The 20149-nt window shown below is 33.3% G+C and overlaps 1 pseudogene across 1 annotated transcript; it reads left to right on the top strand.

Annotated features, from left to right (window-relative positions):
- The first annotated feature begins 9782 nt into the window (after nt 1–9782).
- On the top strand, nt 9783–12665 carry LOC114273508 (G-type lectin S-receptor-like serine/threonine-protein kinase At2g19130 pseudogene; annotated as a pseudogene). Its single transcript, XR_014335896.1, has one exon. The product of XR_014335896.1 is annotated as a G-type lectin S-receptor-like serine/threonine-protein kinase At2g19130 pseudogene (transcript).
- Nucleotides 12666–20149: the final 7484 nt, after the last annotated feature.

The raw sequence follows: 20149 nt of genomic DNA, 5'->3' as shown, positions 1-20149 counted from the left end.
AGCCGCCAATGAGTGTGCAAAAGAAAGAAAAAAAAATGTGCACAAGAAAAAAAAATGAGAAAAAGAAAGAAAAAGATTCATTGATTGAGGGGGAGCCTCCGCCTTTACTCACCAAATACCCCTTGATTCCTAGTGGTTTGACTTTTCTTTGTTGTGCTTAGATTCTTTTGTCGGAGGTTCAACTTTCAGATCACTACCAGGATTGAATCTAGTGTTTGTCGAACTCCAAGAGTCACACACACACTTTTCTCATGGGATCTATGCTTTTCACATAATGCATCACTTTCTTTTATGTGGAATTTTCTAGAGGCTGTGCACATTGTGTTTTCTTGTAATTGTGCTTCTTGGATAATCTTATGTGTTTCAAGGTACAAATCAGAAATTCCTTGCTTGCTCCACCATATTATTTTTGTCGTTTTCTTCCAGTTCACTGTTTTCAGTGCTTGTGGTTACTTTTAGTAAGGGGGAGTTTGGTTTTTCATTACAAGAGTTAGTTAGCATGAACACTTTGATTTGTTTGGTAAGGGAGATTGGCTTTAGTTGTTTTGCATGTTGCTATGCACTGTTTGCTTATTATTTCCTTCTTGCATGCTCCTGATATTTACATCATCATATCATTGCTTGTGTGGTTTATGATATGGCTTTAGTTGATTGCGCTTCCTTTGTCAATTCGTGACAAAAAAGGGGGAGTATGTGTCTTAGTTTTCAGGTTTTCATGCTGCATGTTCTTAAAGTTTTCAGGTTTTCATATTACATGTTCTTAAAATCTCCAGGTCGCATCTATTCATGTTTTTCATCCCATGCTTCAAATGCTTCAAGATAATCTAGCCATATGTTTATTGCTTTTTCATATACTCTTGTCAGACTAATAGTTGTTTTGGAGATTATGGCACTAATAGCTGTTTTGCAGATCTTAATCTTGAGAAAGAAGTTTGTGTTTGTTGGTTGTAATGGGTTGGGGTGATTAGGATTTTATTTGTTAGGTGTGTTTTGTCACGGCATTGCCAAAGGGGGAGATTGTTAGGTTTTATTTATATGCGAATTGGGCCGAGCTGGGTTGTTATGGGCCTCGGTGTGAAGGGTGAGTAAAAAGGCCAAAAAGTTACTCCGATCTTGAAGAGGCTTAAATTTAGTCCGGTCTCAAGGCCAGAAGTTAGACCGGTCCGAAGGACTCTTGGTGATTACCTCGGTTGAAGGATGCTTTGAACGTATACTGGTCATGGCGCAGCTAAACTAGATCGGTCTATACCTTGGTAAAAAGATAGTTCGGTTTTGGGCATACCCTGGTAAGTGGGAGAGGAACAAAGGACAGAGAACCAAACTAATTATAGTTCGGTTAAGTAGGGCCATGCTTACTTCGGTCGTATGGTAGTTCGGCCATGGTAAAACCATCTCACTTGGTTTAAGCGGTGAGGGGGGTGTTGAAGGATAAGCATTATCGTTCAGGAGTATGAATCGTAGAAGGACTCTGCATGGAGGAGTAGAAGTCCTACTAGGATTGTGCCACACGAAACCTATAAAAGCTCACAAACATCACCTTTGGAGAGGTAACACAACTTTGATTCTCGAATTCACAGAGCTGCTTGTCTACTTGTCTGTTTTTCTGACTTAGGCATCGAAGGGGTTTCCGGCACACACCCGCCGGCTAGCTCACGTTTGTGTTTTCAGGGAGTAAAGTGACGTCGTACGGAGGAGCGCAGACTTGATCAACATGATTATACGAGAATGTTTATTTCTTTCCCGTACAGTATGTTAGATATGATAGGACTAATGTTATGTCTATCATCTTTTTATATTTAGTAGTATTACACATTAAGGCAAAATTTATTGAAAAAAATATAGTAAAAAAAAGTGAAAAGTAAAAAAATGATTATAAAAATACAAGTGATTAATACATTAGATTTATATTAAACGAAAATATTGTAAGTTAATAGATTTGTAATTATTTTTTTTTTTCTATTTCTCAATTTTTTGATATTTCCTCAACTTACCGGTTAATTGCTACTCGTTAATGTGGTCTCAAGTTTTGCACGTTTTGTCTTGAGCATGACTTTTTACGAGTATCAACAGTAAGCTAACTAAATTATAGCTAAACTAGTCAAACTCAAGAAAATTCTCTTCGGCAGATTAGCTGAAATAATTTTGTGAGTAGTGACTGGCTATTTTATTAAGCCACTATTTGCTAGTTACTTTTTATTCTTAAATCAATCACTATTTTCTTTTTCTCTTTCTCATAAAAACATTAAATGAGTATTACAAAAAAATTTAACTAAAATAAGAGTATTGTTGAAGTTTATGTTAAAAAAATAATAGCTAAAGTAATAGCGTGGGATTTTGCTAAATACTTTGACTAGTATTTTTGGAGATGCTTTAAGAAGAAAACTTGAGGGGAAAAATCTATCATAAAAATGTATGATAAAAAAAATTTCTTAAATGATACCAATTGGGAGTGAAAATTTTTGACACAATACAATTCAAATCATACACGAAATTAGTATGTTAAAATTGATTATTTTTTTGACACAAACACAAATACGACACAACTTGGTAATATGAATATTAAATGGGTTAGTTTAGTGAGAATTAATAGATATTTTATTTTATTTATTTTTATATCTTCACAACATTTATATTACTTTTAGTCACTATAAATTTACTAAAAGGGAAGTTGATATAATTATCTCAAAGTTGCTTAACTTGTTATATATTTTTTAAACCCTTGTAATTTTTCTAAAATAAATTTGTAGTATTTATTTTTGTTAAATTAATTTTTAGAAAAATATGTATTTTAAAAAATCGACCAAACATGGTGACAGTTTTTTTTTTTTTTTTTTTTTTTTTTTTTTTTGTGGTGGTCTTTCTGCCTTGTTCTCTTGGAAAGGATCAGGGACCTTTTCATCATCTTAGATTATCATCCAATTTTTTATTTTTATTTTTAATAATTAATTTACATTGCAAGGCTGAGGTAGAATAAATTATTTTATATGGTCCAATTACAATCATTGGATAATAATACAGATAAAGATTCTCTTCTATTTTTTTTTTCTTACAATGATTTTGTTGAGTTTTTTCCACATCAACAAAATATATAATTAAATAATTTAAATTTAAATGTAAAATTAAAATAAAATAAATTTTTTATTTTTATTTTTACTAACTACAGAATCTAAACAAGGTCCCACTTTTTTTATTTGTAACTTTTAAGACATGCTTTACTTTTGTTATCCAAAGTGGGATGCCATTGGAAGTTACAAAGGAACGAGTCTGAGCAGTGGAGGAGCGGAAATTATTATAGGGTAATTTATTAATTATAATTTTTTATGAGAAATTTATTAAAAAATTATTTTTCAAGTATTTGTATCATAATTAGTTCATAAGATATTTTTGTATTTTAATAAATCTTATTATTTAAACATTTGACCTACCAAATCCTAATTCTCATATTTGAAGTATTTTATGGATATTTCTACCCTTATAAATATTTTTTGCACGGTTAGTAATTTGGTGATGTGAACATTCATATTTTATAATGTGAATATTCACATTGATGTGTAAATGTTCACATTGACATGTTAATATTCACTCTGACGGTGTGAACATTCACATCACGGAATATTCATATTGTAAATGTGAATATTATTAGAGGTATTATGGTAACTATGTCACCCATAAGACTTATTGAAAAATAAGAAAATAATGTTGATTAAATGGAAAATAAGTAGTTAAAAAGGGATTTATGAAAAAGTGCCTCATTTTTTATTTAAAAAAAATCATGAGCAAAATTAAGATAATAATAATTTTATGAGATAAATTTAAATATAAAAAATTATATATTCATTATTAATAAATACAAATCAAAATTCTATAATAGTGTGGAATAGCTCGGTGTGGGATGATGAAGCAAGTTTGCAATTTTAGCACAAAAAATTATGGATCAAAATTCCTAATTTTAAAAAATAAAAACACATAATTTATAGCATAAATTATTATAAAATCTATTTAATTTTCATTTGACAAAAAAATATTAAAGAGATGACATTGCTTATAAATGATGTGTGTTAAATGAAATTATTAAACAGTTTTAGAGTGTCATATGGCATTGCCTACGTAATGCTTAAAGTATAGAAAATCACAAATCACACTAAGTAATATGTCAACCACTTGAAAATAGTGAGTTCATTATATCCAATCTATAATACAATAAACCCTTAGCCAAAAAACAAGTGAAGAACAAAAGAGAATGCATTTTATACATGACAATAGCAAAAAAAAAAAAATCAAAACTGAGGGAGGGCCATGTGACCCCTTGGCCCTGTTGTGCCTCTGCTTCTGAGTAGGAAGGCTGTTGATAGGGGTGTAAATCTGGCCCGGCTTGGCCCAGTCAATGTCGAGTCTCGTGGGCTCCCGGCTCGGCCCGGCTCATGTTGGGCCTGGCCGGGCTGGCCCACGAGCCAAAAAATTAGGCCCATGCCTAAGTCTAGGCCTAGGGGTATTCGGACCTTGGGCGGGCCAGGCCTTGGGTCGGGCCAGTGGACCTGGGCCTGGTCTCGGGCTTGGGCGACCTTGACCATTTTTGTTTTTTATTTTTTTCTACTAAAATTTTATTATTTTCCACTAAAAAAAAACACTGGATCTCGGGCGAGCCGGGCCTTGAGTAGGCCTTAAGCGGGCTGATGGGCTAGATCACGGGCCGGGTCAGGTTTCAAAATGATGGCCCAGGCCCAAGCCCAAAGACTCGGACCCAGGCCCAAACAAGCCGGGCTCACCCCAGACCGCGGGCGGGTTTCGAACCGCCCACAGACCACGGGCCATTTTTACACTCGTACCTATTGAGGATGATGGTGGCCAGTGACCACTACCCATCAACCATTTTTTATTCTTCCGAGGTTGGTAACCAAGTATTTCTTCAATCTTTCTTAGTGCAAAACAACCTATGGATTACGGGAGTTTTTAAATCGAATTTTTGTGTTTTTATAATTTAATTTAATATTTAAAATTGAATATATTAATCTTGTTTGATAAGATAAAATTACGGAGAGGTTGTTCATATATTTTTGTGTATGAGTTTAAAAATAACGAAAGTTAAATTGGTAGGTAAGATTCCTAAAATTTAAAATTGTAGAAGAATAAGGACAAATTTTGATATATGTGGACCAAAATGTCAGAAATTCTAGGTAGTGTTTGATAGAATTTTAGAATTATGATTTGAAACGAAAGTTGTATTTTTAATTTGTGAGTTTTGAAATTATGATTTGAAAGGAGAAAATTTGTTTGGTTATAAGTTTTGAGAAGAGTTTTGAATTTTTAATGTGACATATGAAAAAAGAAAATTTATTTGGTTATGAGTTTTGAAAAGAGTTTCCAATACTTAATTGAAAAACTTATAACTCATAACCAAATACACAACTCAAAACTCTATTGAAAATTTTATTCAAAACTCAAACCAAACTCTTTTTAAAATTCAATTCAAAAAAATAATTTGTCATTTTGGTCTAAAAAAATAATTTCTATATTTAAAAAATATCAAAAATAAATATATTTTTTTTCCCAAATAACAGGTAGCAATTGGCAATTGCAAAAAAAAAAAAAAAGGTTATTGTTCCGGATGACCGGCCCGACATTCGGGAGGATGTCCGGGCGGACAGCTGGGTAGACCAAAAATTCTGTTTTACCAAACATGTACGAAAGAGAAGGTATGTACGAAAAGGTTAGAGCTTTACTTGGAAGGAGTTTTGTCAAACGTAAAAGAGAAGTGTGTTTTGAAATGTGTGATGGAATTAATTTTTGAACAACCCATCTAAACAGATGCTTCAAGAGAAGGGGTAGAATTATGATTAGAGTGCTGCACCAAATACAACCGTAATTTTTTTTTCTCTGACTTCTTATGAGCTCTCTTTCTCTCTCCGGCCATATTCACTGATGTTCATCTACTACCATTTGTTCTACCACCGTCATCTAACTAGCGCCGTTCACCACAACTGATAACCTCTCTCCGATCTATTCATAAATGTAGCATGTTTTGGTTTCTCTCCGGTCGATTTGTTTCATTATTGTCGATTTGCACATAAATCCGATGTAAAAGTTTTTAATTCTCTTTTCTTTTATCTTCTTTCCCTGTTTCTCTCTTCTTACCACTTCCTCTATCTCTATATTTTTCTTTGAGTATACGAAATTTCTGTCTATATTTTTCTTTGTGTTGAAACACATAATTTTTTCTGTCATTATGTTGTAACACACAAAATTTCTCTGTGTTGAAACATAGTTTTCTCTGTATTAATGTGTTTTTCTATGTGTTGCAACACATTATTTTCTCTGTGTTTTTTTATGTTTTTCATATGAAGTCAAAGAAATGTCACTGTGAAACAACAATTAACATAGTAAAATTTCATGAATTTTTTCTTTAGAATTTCATATTATTCATGGATATTGTTTGAAAGATCTTGTCAATAGAATTCTAAAACTATAAATTTTACAAAACATAGAGATGTAAATAAAAAATTATTAAATTTTAAAGTTTTAAAATCATTTAAACCATGTAAAAGGTAACTAAATGTGGGCCTATTTTTATCCAAAATTATTAACTATGTTTGTTGGAGGACCTACACTACCACTAAAAATTTATTTGTCCTTATTCTTCTAAAGTAATATTATTAGGGACCTTAAACTAAAAATTCTATTTCATAATTATAATTGGTATTTATTACGAAATTTAAGTCATCTTAAAATATAAGTTAAAAGTTAAGCAAAAAAAATGAAGTAATAGAAAACTTATTATAGTAACTGAATTTATAAATATTAATATAAAAGTATTAACAAATATGGTTACAACCTCACCACCACTGTCATCACCATTACAACTACAACTGTGACCACTGTCACCACCATACTACCACAATATAGTCATGGTATATTTGTTCCCCAATAATATAAAAATACCGATAAAGCAAAGACTTATTAGTTAAAATATTTAAACTTTACTTTTTTTCCTAATTAAACATAATTTAGATTGGTTTCTAATAGTGTTCAACTCTAGATTAGGTTTAAAACATGAATAAGGGTGCCCGAGGGTTGAAGATATTGAGAAGGAAACGAAATGGGCAAATGCCCTGCATTCCGCACATACGGAACCCTGGCTGCACGTGCAATTATTTTAGTCTCAAAGTTGGTTTCTAGGTAGGGGTTGCCGCATGTGCAAAGCGCTAGCCGCATGTGTGAGAGAACTGGATAGGTTCGGGGATGAGTTGTTATTGGCTGATCTTGAGGCCCAAAATCCAGTTTTCAAGCTTTCAAAACCTAAAACATGTTATATAACTCCCTAATGTATGGAAATATGATGGAAAATAAGTAGAAACTCATTTTTATGCATTGATTTTGAGATTAAAACAAGTAAAATATAAGATTTAATCCACGCCTTATATCTTTTCTATACTTCTTCTCATTCTAGCACTTGTAATACTCTAGAACAAGATTCTAAGGTTCCTAAGTACAAACAAATGGTATAGATTCATAGTATAACACTTGTCTGACTCAAATCTAAGGTAAAAATGATTTAAAAGTTTAGGCCTTGTTTGGCAACCTTCAATTTTAGCTAAAAAGTCAAAAAGTCACTATAAGTTATCAAATCACTCTCTCTACTTTTCTGAACATCTTTTCGTAAAAAGTCAAAAAGTTACTAAAATAAGCAAATTATCAAATCCTTTTCTAACTTCTAACTTTTCAATTCTCTCTCACTTTAATCTTCCTAGAACTTAGTTCAAATGAATTTCTAGTTAGGTTATCATATCAAAATGTGAAAGGGGATTGAGTTTCTTACCTTTTGGTGATTTCTCTTTGATTTCTAGGCTTGATTTCCAATTTTTCTTGAATTCTCCTTCTTTTCTCCTTCTTTTCTCCCTTGTTCTTCCTAGCTCTCCAAAACTCAAACTTCTCAAATTCTCTCCATCTTTCTCCAACCTTCTAACTTTTGTATGATAGATTAGGTTAATTTGCTAATTGCCTCATTAGTCTAGTTAATCAAGCTTAGTTCTAATTAACCATACTTAAATCCTAATCTTGGTTAGTCTAATTAGCCTCACTTAGGCTTAAGCTAATCTTGTTTAACTTTTGCTAATCCTACTTAATTTTTGATAAAGTATTCATTAAGCTCTATTCATTAGACTAAGTTCTTTAAACTCCTCACTTACGATTTTCTAAGTTACCTAGACATTCAATTTTCCAACTTTTCATTGTTTGCCTAGTTTTCCATCCTTAGATTTCATATTCAAGTTCTTCAAAATCACTAGGGCTTCCTTCTCAAATTCACCAAATGCCAAGTCCTATCATAGCAAACCTATCATATGCATTATGTCCATGAAATAGAAAGAATTTTCTAGCAAAAATGGATGCATAAATGTATTATGCATGCTTAGCTATCACAAAAGCCCAACCCATAAAATTTTTTTAGGTGTTACAAGTATACCACATGATAATGTTATCCATCAATCACTAAGTATTATCGTCATGGCCGAATACAAAATTATGGGTCCCACCCCTCTACTAATCACAAATTTTTGGTAATCAACTAACCATACCTCAAACGCACTAGATATTTTCCCTTATTCAAGTGATATTGCTGATGTGGTATTTTAATTCTATTTTGTTATTTCAAAACTTAAAAATTTCATAACTTTTATTACACAATTATTTTTAGTAAAATTTATATTTTTGGAGTGTACACAATAAGATCTATAAAATAAAACCTATATTGAATATACAATTTTATAAAACTAAAATATTTTTTTTTAGCTATAGAAAACAATCAATTTTTTAGTTTGCGAAACTATCCAGTAAAATTGAGAAATTTTTCAGTTTTTTCCGATATTAACTGAGAATATTATCAGTTTTTGAGAAATTTCTCAAATTTTTTTTTTCAGTTTTAAAACTAAGTCATTTTTTCCTGTTTTAAGCTGAGAATATTCTTAGTTTTAAATCTAAAAAAAAAAACTAAAAAAATTAGACCAAAAAAATATTGTTAATTAAGTAAGTTAAGAGAGCTTACTATTAAAAATGGTTTGAATTGTAAATTTATAATAAAAATATATTTTTATTTTTATATAATTTTATATTTAATATCAATCTTGTTTGATAGATTTTGTTGTGTTGATTCAAGAAATATAAATTTTATAAAGAAAATAATAGGAAAATTTACTTATAAATTTCATCTTGAGGAATGATGATCCAATTAATCCAAGGGCTTTCTTACGGACCAATTAGTCCCATTGATTTTGGAAAGGTAGATTTAATATATTATTTGAAAATTAGATTTACAGTTATACCCTAATTTCTATTATATATATATACATATATTTTATTTTTTATTTTTTGTGTTAGAAAGGTAATATACACAACAAATGAAAATCAAATTTGGGATGAATTTTTATACGAGAATCTTTTTTATTTGGAATGATTTGAAATACGGGATTCAAAATAAATGTCAATCACCATATTTTTTTTTATAAACAATTACAAATGACGAACAATTATTATTTGAAACGTAATTTCATCTACTAAAAATTAATATGGGACTTGAAACAACAAAAAGTGATTTAATAAAGTATAAATTTATAAAATAGGACTTGTGAGTAAATGTCCTTATGTTTTATCATTCAAAAAAAAAAAAAAAAAAAAGTGGCTAACTCTGAAGTTGGATAAATTCTTTTTGAATGGAAGAATTGGCCCAACATGTTTTTTTGTCTCTAAATTCTATCGAGTTGGAATTTAGATACATCATTTTTGACTGTTACTTGCAATAACGGTAGAGTCCACACATCAAAGTCGTATCTCTAATCTATCTTAATTTTTTTTTTTATTCTTCTATTTTACACAACCATTAAACAAAATAAGCAAAAATTTATAAGGGAAAATTGTAAAACATCTTATTATATAATAATATCATTACATGTACAATTCATACATCTCACCTTCTGCAATAAAAACTTTGAGCCGATAATGGGTATCAAAAACAACCCAGCCTTCATGTTTTGGATTTTCTTCCTCTTCTTCTTCTCTTTCATCAACCATCTCTCCCATGGAGCTGACACCATCTCTGCAAATCAATCTCTTTCTGGGGACCAGACCATAACCTCTGCTGGCGGGAATTTTAAACTGGGTTTCTACAAACCAGGTAATTCCTCATACTATTACATATCCCTGTGGTACACCAAAGTATCTACTCTAACAATAGTTTGGGTAGCCAATAGAGATAATCCCATCTCTGATAAGTATTCCTCTGTACTCAAAATCTTAGATGGTAATTTGGTGATTTTAAATGAATCCCAAACCCTGATTTGGTCCACAAATCAGAACTCTACCACTTACAATTCTGTGGTGGCTGTTCTTGGGGATGATGGGAATTTGATTTTGAGAGATGGGTCTAATTCAAATCAACCAATTTGGCAGAGTTTTGATCACCCTGCTCACGCTTGGTTGCCTGGTGTAAAGATTGCTTACAATAAGCTTACCAACACGCACCAACGTTTAACTTCGTGGAAGAACTCAGAAGACCCTTCAACAGGACTGTATTCTTTTAGTCTTGATGCAAATAATAGTCGGTATGTTATACTTTGGAATGGGTCTAAACAGTATTGGACTAGTGGTCCTTGGAATGGGCAGATTTTCAGCTTAGTACCTGAAATGAGACATAATAATATGTATAATTTTATCTATCAGGACAACAAGAATGAGAGTTACTTCACATATTCTCTGCGTAATCCTTCAATTATTTGTAGAACTATTATGGATATTTCAGGGCAACTCCAACAACTCATTTGGTGGGAAAGCACACAGAAGTGGAATTTGTTTTTTGCTCACCCGATACAGCAATGTGAGGTTTATGATTTCTGCGGGCAATATGGAATATGCAATAATATTATACAACCCTTCTGTAATTGTTTGACAGGTTTCAATCCTAAGTCGCTCAATGATTGGAATTTGAGTGATTATTCTGGGGGGTGTGTGAGGAGAACTGAGTTGTTGTGTGGGAATATTACTGCTGCTAATCAAGAGAAAGACAGGTTTTGGGAAATTTCCACCACGAGATTGCCTGAGTTTCCTCAATCTGTGGCTGTTGGCAGTGCCGCTGAATGTGAATCTTCTTGCTTGAATAATTGCTCTTGCACTGCTTATGCTTATGATAGTAATGGGTGTTCAATTTGGATTGGGGAGCTCATGAATCTGCAAGATGGTAGTGGAAACACTCTTTATCTCAGACTTGCTGCTTTCGAGTTTCCAAAGCCTAAAAGTAAAAAGGGGATTATTATTGGTGTAGTGGGTTCAGTTCCAGCAGTAGTACTGCTAGGCCTTGTATTTGTTGTTATTTGGAAGCGGCAAAGGAGGTTGGTTGGAACAAAAGCGTTAGATGGTTCATTGGTTGCATTTAGATACAAAGATCTGCAAAAAGCAACGAAAAATTTCTCGGAGAAAATTGGGGGAGGAGGTTTTGGTTCTGTTTTCAAAGGGACATTGCCTGATTCCACTGTCATAGCTGTGAAGAAGCTGGAAAGCATCAACCAAGGAGAGAAGCAATTCCGAGTAGAAGTCTGCACCCTTGGGACTATCCAACATGTTAATCTTGTTCGGCTTCGTGGGTTCTGCTCTGAAGGTAAAAGCAAGTTGTTGGTATATGATTACATGCAGAATGGATCCTTGCATTCCCATCTCTTCCAAGAAAATGAGTCAAAAGTCTTGGACTGGAAGACAAGGTACCAAATTGCATTAGGGACAGCTAAGGGGTTGGTTTATCTCCACGAAAATTGCAAGGACTGTATCATACATTGTGACATAAAGCCATCAAACATTCTATTAGACATCGGCTTCAGACCCAAAGTAGCAGATTTTGGTCTGGCAAAGCTTCTTGGGCGAGAATTTAGCAGGGTTCTAACTACCATGAGAGGGACAACGGGCTATCTTGCACCAGAGTGGATATTAGGGGTGGCTATTACCACCAAAGCTGATGTGTACAGCTACGGTATGATGCTCTTTGAATTGATATCGGGAAGAAGAAACACTGATCAATCTGAAGAAAGGATAGTTAAATTCTTTCCAATCTCGGCTGCAAGTGTAGTCATAAAAGGTGGAGATGTCCTTAGCCTATTAGACCATAGGTTGGAGAAAGATGTTGATGTTGAAGAGGTATGGAGAATTTGTAAAGTTGCTTGTTGGTGCATCCAAGATGATGAGAATGATAGGCCATCAATGGGCCAGGTAGTTCAGATCCTTGAAGGGATTCTGGATGTGGAGCCATCTCCAATTCCTCGTTTGCTCAAAGCCCTTGTTGCCGACTAGGAGCATATCTATAATTCTCTTTTCTTCGTTGATGCATTCTTCGATCACAAATCACGACTATGGAGCAATCCTTCAGCTGTTTCCTCTGGCCAAGAGCATTGTATTGTCCAGTTTCAAGTCTAAAACAATAAAACATGGATGTGCTTGAGTAGTATATATTGTTTTGTTACTTGCTACGTATTGTTTTGTTGTATTAATCTATGTAATTGGTTCATGGTTTTGCTGTTGTTTAACTTTTCATGTACATCTCTTTCAAGTAGAAGTTTGTTAAAGAAAAATAAGCCCCAAGGGCTGGTGAATTCTACTGTTTTCAATGAATTGGTTAGAAATTTCACTGTTTTGAATTTATGTATTTATTATTATTACTTTTTTATTATTTAATTTTTAAACTTGCGTTCGGATCCTTCATAAAGGAAAAATAAAAGAGAATAGACAAGCAAAAAGTGTGCTTCTATTTCCTCACAAATCGAAAATTCAAACACAATCTTAGAGTGTGCGTGGATGAAAGAGTTGAGTTTGTTCAATCTTCCATTGATTAGAGGGGACTTATAAGAATAAATTATCAATGTGAAACCCTTTTTTCTAAAGGACGCTAGATCAAGATATTCTCTTTTATTATGGTCCAAGAAAGTTTTGGACACAAATTTTGAATTTCTCATGGAGTTGTATGCGGACGTTGCTTCTCATATTATTTGGTAGTGTTTGGTAGACTGAAATGAAATAGAATGTAATGATTATTTTATTAAATATTCCATTCTCATATTTTGTAGCGTAAGATCCCTCTCATACTCATCTTCTCCATCCTCAGCCTTCCATGGCTTCCGAGAAAGAAGCTGTTCTTGCAGCAGTCTCCTCTAACTCCCCTAGCATGTAATCTGTCTCCCTCTCTCTCTCTCTCTTGCAACCCCACTCTCGCACCACCCCCAGAATTCGTAATCATCTGTTAAGTTCTTCTCTCTCTATCTCTCTCCTAATATCAGAACCACCATCGGTGATGGTGGTTGTCGACAGGTCAATATATATATATATATATATATTTGGTATTTTCAAAACTCTGAACTTGATTTTATGTTATCATAATTTAAATGAAATTATCATTTATCATAATTTAAAGAATGACTGTTTTATTATATTTTATTTAATTATAATCAATCAAAAAGAATGTTAGAATTAGAAATAACATTCAATACAATGAAGAAAATGGAACTTGGAAGAAACATTAGGTCAGATATATATGAAAGAACCATAGTTTTTTAGGTTAAACCAGATTTATTATTTATATCATTTATTAGTGTATTGACAATTTGACAGCGACAATTTTATCTTTATTATCAAATAGGAAAAATTGATTTTGTCCCTTAAAATTGTTACACTTGTGTCACTTTATCCCTTAACTATTAATTTAAGGAATTATTATCTTAAACTATTGACATTAATACATTTTTACCACTACCAAACTGTTAATAAAGTTAATATTATTTTTACCAAATATCACAACAGCAGGCACGCAAAAAAATTTGGTGCATGGAATTTATCCAAAAGCAATAATTTACTACAATTGATTGTATTTTATGTTTATTAAATATTTTTAAAATAATTAATTATATTTTGTTGCATAATATCTAGGTAATTATGTATGCTGCAGTATTTGCAATTTTAGTAGACTCGGAGAGTTTCCTCATGCTGTGATGCCATGAAATTGGATTAATATCTTTAGGCTTTCATTTAAAAAAAAGAGTGGATTTTAAATATAATTGGGTAGACGCTAGAAGGTGGATCCATAAACTTAGACAATCGAAATTAGTTGTAGATCTGTGTTTTCTTACGGTGGAGAGCCCCTATTCTCTAGCCGATTTTTGGCACTTTATCGGCGACTTTTCAACATTTTTCTAACGAGCTTTCAAAACACTCTAAAAATGTAGATTTGAATTTTTTATGTTTAGAAAGAGGTGTTTGAGAATTTCTCTCTTGATTTTCAGGATAGATTTTTGAATTTCTGATACCACAATAATTCTCTCTTCTCTGACAAGAAAATAAAAAAAAAATGTAAAAAAGGCGGAGAATATTTACAACATATATGATTTTATATATTTCTTATATGTTATATATAAAGATAAAGGGACAAGTTTTTCTCTAGCCCACAAAAGTAGATTGGACGGTGCTATTCGGCGTCTTATTTCGATGATCCAAACCATTCATTTTTTTAAGTCAATATGTTTCAATTATTTAGAAAAAAAAAAATAGATCGATCCAATAATCATAATCGCGCTACTTTATGACATTTATTTTCAAAAAGAAAAAAAAAAAGAAAGAATGGAAAAATATTATTTAAAAACTAAACAATCCAAACTTTTCGAAAGACAAATGTAATAAGTCACCATAGCTACGATTGTAACAATCTGAAAATTTTCTTTGAAGAAGTGTTTGCTTGAGTGATCGTGCGGGTCATCCAGTACTTTTGCAGGTCTGAGATTCTGGGAGTATGAGTTCTGTGCTCGAGCAATGTTGTGTCTTTGACGCTCGAGCGGTTTGTTTGGAATTAGCCAGTATAAACCCACTTTTTGCTCATTTCCTCTCATTTTTCTCTCTTTTCTCTCTGTCACTCCTCCATGTCCGAAAAACCCTAGCCCTAAAACCTTAGATTTCATCTCATTTTACTAAGTATTCACCATAGATCTTGCAAGAAGAGTGAAAGAGAAGTGTAGATCATGATATTGACCGATTGGAGTGCGACTTCGTCGGAGTTCTTGTTTGGGTCTTGTTGTTTGCTCACCTTTTTGAGGTAGGGGGTTCTTTTTGTTGGAATATGGAATATTGTATATTTAATTTAGGAATTTAATTTTAGGATTTGATTGTGTAATTATTTAATTCTTTTTTCCATGTGTCTTATATTGATTATACATAGACATGGTCTCACCCAAATTAGGGTAAGCCAATATTTTATAACTCTCTTCTCTTTTAACCATATATATTTATGATTTAGTGTGATTTTGTGACTGTAGCCGGTGTCTCGTGTTCTTTGGAAGGTCTTAGTCTCCTTTGATACGATAGCCCTACAATTTGGACTCCCGTGGTTCTAAATCTGGTTTCACCAGTGAAACAGAAAGAACACAAATGATTCCAAATCTGAAAATTTTTAGAAAATTCATTTATCATCAAGGATGCCAGAAATGGACTGTATTACCAGATTTCAGATTTACTACCTAAATATTTTTGAGAAATTTAGGAAACCTGTGACTCGTGCGAAAGGCCACTTGTTCATCATAACTAAAGTGTCTCAGCTCAAGAACTTAGGTATGAGAGGGGAAGGTCATGAATTGAGCACCCCCACTCACCCGATCAAAGATCGACTTCTACTAATCATGATGTGAATCTTATGTACATTATATGCTCTTGTTCCGATTTATTATGCTAACTTTACTATGTGAAGTCATACAAATATAGATTATGTTACTCAATTTGGAATGCTTTGATTTCATTTTTACTTTGAAAAGTGTTGTGAATGTGAGCTACTTGAAAAAGTAAGCTCACATGTACATTAATCAAATCATCCCAACTTAAGCGAAATAGCTTTCATCCACCGGCATTCAAGAGATATATCAACTAAGCACCTAGCCTCATGGTAAACATGCTTGATATGGCAACACAAACATCCATGCAATATACTAAAGCAAAAAACGCTCACCTAGTACTCAACCGAGGAAAGCCAAAATAGGAGAAAATGGTTAGGAAAAAAAATACATGCTCTAATATGCAAGTGACTAAATGCAACATATACAAAATGCAACTAATAGGTTAGGTTTATTAACATGGCGTATGGCTCAACTCAAAGCATGTGACAACGCACGTATTCAAGTAGGAAATAACAATAAGGTTAGAATGATGAACCAAACTTAATGCATGCGAAAATGGATGATACAAGTCATGGGAATGCTATGAAACCAAAATATGATACTATATATAACCATCGTAAACAAATAAATAATAGAGAGAAAGAAATGGGGATTGGAAGACATACATAACATTGCAAGTTTTCCCTCATACAAGATCCGAATAAATGTCCTAATTAAGCTAACTATTACAACACCGAATTAACTAATTAAACTAACCAGCTATTACAAAGGGAATTTAACTAATTAATTACAACACACTAAGTAATCCAAGAGCTACAAGCTGATGGACTCAAACGAGAGTCAAAGAACCATATGTGCAACCGAGAACATCCTCCTGGAATCTCTTCTGTTTTGCTGCCAGATTCTATTCTGTTCGCAGTCAAAAAATAATTCTGTTTTTGCCTTAGCTTCTTCTTTGTTCTGTCATGAAAATGACACTACTTGCATAAAATAGAGTGGCAGACCGGCCTTGAAAAGTGGTTGGCCAGACATGAATGGTGGCCGGCCGGCCACTATTTTGAGGTTCTGTCCTGCTGTAATAGAAAGGAAATAGAGCAAAAATAGAGTGTTTTCAGGGGATGTTTATCTTCTCTGCCTCTCCCTATCATGGAACGAATCAAGGGAGGAGTAGACTCGATTCACAAACCATTAATTGTTTCATGATGATCCATGAACCGATAGGACAAAGCTCAATAAATGGAAATAAAAGACCAACAAGACTTCCTCCCTATCATGAAGTTACCTCAAGGAAAGTGGTAGATATTGCTTCTTGAACCATTAAACGTCACTAGAGAGTATGTAATGAGTCTAGACGCAATAGGTTCAATTAACGTCCGATTGAACTCGACTTGATTTTATTGCTCTTTTACTTCTTTAGTCCAATTTTAACCTCTTTTACATTACCTTTCCATTCTTTATTCATTTTGTCCACAAGTGATAATTACGTCCACTAATGAAGAAAAGTGTCAAACAAGAAGTTGCACTTAGCATGAGAGAGATGTAATGCCTTAGTAATGAACATCCGAAGAGATTAAATCATTAAGCATGAAAGGTCTCTTTCTCATGCTTTGAATGACAATCAATTGTTTGAAACAACTCTTAAAAACAAAAAGAAAGAAAGCCGAGAAAGGAGGGAGGTTACAGAGATGATTATTGCAAGTGTGAGTATATGTATGAAAACTATGAAATAAAAGCTATCAACTCAAATAGATTAGTGTCTAAGGCTAAACCACCAAACCTATGAGGACTTACAACAACACAAGCATATTATGCAAAGCATAAACTAAGTAAACACACTAAAATAACCCCAAAATTAGTAAAAATAGTGTTGAAAATTATCTTGGAAAGCTAGAAAAAGTAAGCAAAAATAAGAAGGGAACAAAGCTAGTAAGCAAGCCTAAGGAAAGGTGGCGAACCCCTCTATTTTTAGACCTTAAAATCACATGTTTTAGCCTCTGAAAACTCTAAAAATCAGTAGCTAAAAGTTGTGAAAAAAATGGGAAACACAAGGATATAAGCTTGGAATAAGGTTCAAGGAAGAGTGGTTAACCCCTCCACCCTTGGTAGCTTTTAAATCACAAGTTTCAGCCCACAAAAACAGTCCAAAGAAAGTGTAAAAACAACAAGAAAAGAGAAGGAAGAAGTATTGTAAAGATGGAAAAAGTTATACCTCTTGAAGAGGAGTTACTCTTTTGTTCACAAACCACAAGGTATGCACTCTCAAGTGCTAAAATTTTAGCTTAATAATCTCAGCAAGAAGACTCAAAATATTGGTTTAGGAAGTGTATGTATAGTTTATATATATTGCAAGATATAGAGGGAGAGTGTTTGGCAAGCTTTGGGCTCTTAGCAAAATTTGCTAACCTAAAATCAAGAGGGGTGGGCTTGTATATATAGAAAAACAGCTTCTCCTGTCAGAAATATCTGTATAGAGACAGCTGGTGCAAGACATGCACATGGGGGGGGGGGATAGCTGGTTATAAATATCTGCCTGCCAGGACACCTGGCCGGCCAGCCACTCTAATTGGCTGGATTTTTCATCAACTAGCCGGCCAACCACTTAATTGGCCGGCCAGCTACTTGCAAAAAAAAAAAAAAAAAAAAAAAAAAAAACTATTTTCAAGCCCGACTTCAAACGGGCATACCTCCCTCATTCGGACTCAGTTTTAGGTGACTCTTGAATCTAAATTGATGCCCCAGAAGTCTACTTTCCAATGGTGGTGGCGTTACATCTAAATTCTAAGTGTAAAAAGAAATATGTTTAATTTAGTGAAGGATGCTCATTTCTTTCTTTCCAAGGAACACGTTACCTTTTTGGACGCACCCCAAAAGACGTATGGGAGCCACTCATATTTGGGCTCAAAGTTGGCCCAATATAAGCCTATAAAACCATTATTTCCAACAATCCCCCACATGAATGGAATTTGATGGAGAGAAAATGAAACAACATGATCTAATTACAGAGAGTACAGAAAATGAAAATATTCTGCAATGATAGGTAGCTTTTGGCTTTGAACCTTCCCTTGTGAGACACTATCAGATTTACTAGTTAACCAGTGAACATGATGTCTTGAACTGTTTAGCCATTTGTGTAAACTAAGACAATAGAACTCACATAGTATATTTTTAGACACAGTTTAGTTTTCACTATTGTGTTCATTTTAGCCCTAAACAACCTGGTGTTTCATGAGTGATCTAGAGAATTGTAGCCCTTTACAAATCTCATAGAACTGGCCCAATCCACACTCACATTGGTGAATCTTATGAAGAGTATCCTACCATACTCCGCTAGGTATTTCTAGATATAAGAATTATTAAAAGTATTACTTAACCTAAAACGCTGCAGACATCACTATTTCATCATAGAAATGGATAGGAGTTTGACTCCCCACTGATCCTTGTGAGTTATACACAACTCGGTTGTCCCTTTGAACCAAGATCTTGGGATCTCCAGTCAACTAGGTTGGGTTTCTGTTGTGATAACTCTTATTTAATAGGCTTAAGTCTTATTCCCCTCGATGAATTCTCAACTGACTCTCTTGCTAACCCTTTGGTTAGTGGATCCACTATGTTGTCTTTGGACTTCATATATTCAATGGAAATAATTCCATTAGAGAGTAGTTAGCTTACGGTGTTATGTCGACGACGAATGTGTCGCGACTTACAGTTATACATATGGCTATATGCTCTACCTATTGCTGATTGACTATAGCAGGCACCAGTTTTGGCCACATTGGAATATCTTCAAGGAAGTGGCGAAGTCATTCTGCTTCTTCCCTAGCTTTATCTAAAGCTATAAATTCTGATTCCATAATAGACCTAGCAATGCAAGTCAGTTTGGAAGATTTCCAAATACAGCCGCCCCACCAAGAGTAAAGAAATACCCACTGGTGGATTTTGAGTCTCTAGTATCCGATATCCAATAGTATCACAGTATCCTTCAAGTACTGCTGGATATCTAGTATAATTAAGCCCAATATTACGAGTAAATCAGAGATATCTTAGAACCCTTATAATAGCTTTCTAGTGTTCTACTCCTGAATTACTCGTACATCTACTTAATTTACTTACTGCATAGGCTATATCTGGGCGAGTGCAGTTCATCAAATACATTACGCTTCTAATAATTTGGGCATACTCTAATTGAGAAATACTTTCCTGAACATTCTTAGAAAGAAACAAATTAACATCCATAGGTGTTCTAGCAAGATTATCATCATCTTTGCTGAATTTATCAAGTATTTTCTCAATGTAATGAGATTGTAACAAAGCATAACCTTCTGATGTTTTGGTAATTTTCATACCAAGAATTACATTAGCAATGCCCATGTCCTTCATGTCAAAATATTTACTCAACATTTTCCTGGTAGTTTTAATCATGTCATTATTACTACCTATGATAAGCATATCATCCACATAAAGACATACTATAACAT

This window comes from Camellia sinensis, chromosome 7 (assembly GCF_055761805.1).
Source record: "Camellia sinensis isolate YWXY chromosome 7, ASM5576180v1, whole genome shotgun sequence".
Taxonomy (NCBI): domain Eukaryota; kingdom Viridiplantae; phylum Streptophyta; class Magnoliopsida; order Ericales; family Theaceae; genus Camellia; species Camellia sinensis.
The sequence above is the reverse complement of the archived record's forward strand: the minus strand, read 5'-3'. Positions and strand labels throughout refer to the sequence as shown.